We start from the raw sequence: 2,694 nt of genomic DNA, 5'->3' as shown, positions 1-2,694 counted from the left end.
AACTATAAGGGGTAAAGTCCAGCATTTTTATCATTAAGCCTTATGATTTTTTTTCAAGGGAAAAGTTCACAAGGCTATTTTTTTTAGCAAAAAGTTCACAAGACTATTTTTTTTTTCGAGCAAAAAGTTAAAAGGCTAAAATAAAATTATTATTTTTTTCGAGCAAAAAGTTCACAAGGCCTTATGAGCGGAAAGTTCACAAGCTTTGTGATTTTTTTTGAGCAAAAAGTTAAAAGGCTATATGATTTTTTTTGAGCTAAGTTTACAAGGCTTTAGCCCGTGATTTTTTTAGAGCGAAAAGTTCACAAGGCCTTATGATATTTTTTTCGAGCAAAAAGTTTACAAGGCTTTATATAACCTTATGATTTTTATTTTGAGCGAAAAGTTCAAAATGTTAATAATAGCCTGGTGATTTTTGTTTAGAGCGAAAGGTTCACAAGCGAAAAGTTATGGATTTTTTGGAGCGAAAAGTTCACAAGGCCTTATGGTTTTTTTCGAGCGAAAAGTTCACAAGGCCTTAAGATTTGTTTAGAGCGAAAAGTTCACAAGGCCTTATGATTTAACAAGGTTAAAGTTAACAAGGTTCATAATAGCCCGGTGATTTCGTTTGGAGCGAAAGGTTCACATGCGAAAAGTTATGGATTTTTTAGAGCGAAAAGTTCACAAGGCCTTATGGGTTTTTTTCGAGCGTAAAGTTCACAAGGCCTTAAGATTTTTTTAGAGCGAAAAGTTCACAAGGCCTTATGATTTAACAAGGTTAAAGTTAACAAGGTTCTTATAGCCCGGTGATTTCGTTTGGAGCGAAAGGTTCACAAGCGAAAAGTTATGGATTTTTTGGAGCAAAAAGTTCACAAGGGTAAGGTTTTTAAAGAGCGAAAAGTTCACAAGGCCTTATGATTTTTTTTTTTTCGAGCGAAAAGTTCACAAGGCCTTATGATTTTTTAGAGCGAAAGTTTCACAAGGCTACAATCGCTCACAATTCTTATGATTTTTTTCGAGCAAAAAGTTCACAAGCGAAAAGTTATGGATTTTTTGGAGCAAAAAGTTCACAAGGGTAAGTTTACAAGGCTTTAGCCTTGTGATTTGTTTATAGCAAAAAGTTCACAAGGCCTTAAGATTGTTTTCGAGCGAAAAGCTCACAAGGCCTGGTGATTTTTTTTAGAGCGAAAAGTTCACAAGCGAAAAGTTCACAAGGCTATAGATTTATGATTTTTGTCGAGCGAAAAGTTTACAAGGCTATATTTAACCTTTTGATTTTTATTTTGAGCGAAAAGTTCACAATGTTAATAATAGCCTGGTGATATGGTTTAGAGCGAAAGGTTCACATGCGAAAAGTTATGGATTTTTGGAGCAAAAAGTTCACAAGGGTTAGTTTGTGACTTTTTTTAGAGCAAAAAGTTCACAAGGCCTTATGGGGTTTTTTTCGAGCGAAAAGTTCACAAGGTTAAAGTTAACAAGGTTCATAATAGCCCGGTGATTTCGTTTGGAGCGAAAGGTTCACAAGCGAAAAGTTATGGATTTTTTGGAGCAAAAAGTTCACAAGGGTAGGTTTACAAGGCTTTAGCCTTGTGATTTGTTTAGAGCAAAAAGTTCACAAGGCCTTAAGATTTTTTTCGAGCGAAAAGCTCACAAGGCCTGGTGATTTTTTTTAGAGCGAAAAGTTCACAAGCGAAAAGTTCACAAGGCTATATATAACCTTATGATTTTTATTTTGAGCGAAAAGTTCACAATGTTAATAATAGCCTGGTGATATGGTTTAGAGCGAAAGGTTCACAAGCGAAAAGTTATGGATTTTTGGAGCAAAAAGTTCACAAGGGTTAGTTTGTGACTTTTTTTAGAGCGAAAAGTTCACATGGCCTTATGGTTTTTTTTCGAGCGAAAAGTTCACAAGGCCTTAAGATTTTTTTAGAGCGAAAAGTTCACAAGGCCTTATGATTTAACAAGGTTAAAGTTAACAAGGTTCATAATAGCCCGGTGATTTCGTTTGGAGCAAAAGGTTCACAAGCGAAAAGTTATGGATTTTTTGGAGCAAAGGTCCACAAGGGTAAGTTTACAAGGCCTTGTGATTTTTAAAGAGCGAAAAGTTCACAAGGCCTTATGATTTTTTTGTTTGCATAAAGTTTAAAGGCTAAATATAGCCTTATGATATTTTTCGAGCAAAAAGTTCACAAGGCCTTATGATTTTTTTCGAGCGAAAAGTTAACAAAGCTATAGCCTTATAATTTTTTAGAGTCCCGTTGGACTGGTCGACACGAGAGCTAAGAATTATACCACAACGACGAAGACTGGTGGGCAACGGACTGCCGCATGGCCAGGCAGCAGGATGCTGCCCAGCCACCGGTCACGCCCGACTGGTTTATTGTATAACAATAATAGACAAATAACAACAATCACAACATGCTTCCACATAATGTTTTTTTTACTTATTTTTTTTAGTTGGCCGAATTATAGTAATTTAGCCTTCGAGAAAGACTCTGCTTTTTTTTGCAAGGCTATATACATATAGCTTTGTTATTTTTTTTAGAGCGAAAAATTTACAAGGCTATAGTCTTGTGATTTTATTTCGAGCGCAAAGTTCACAAGGCTATAGCCTCGTGGTTTTTTTCGTGCGAAAAGTTCACAAGGCTAAGTTATCAAGATAAAACAACAGGACTTTACCCCTTGTCGTTTTTTTAATGTTGGGCTAAAATTTGA

This window comes from Asterias rubens, chromosome 7, assembly GCF_902459465.1.
Source record: "Asterias rubens chromosome 7, eAstRub1.3, whole genome shotgun sequence".
NCBI lineage: Eukaryota > Metazoa > Echinodermata > Asteroidea > Forcipulatida > Asteriidae > Asterias > Asterias rubens.
Note: the sequence above shows the minus strand (reverse complement) of the source record.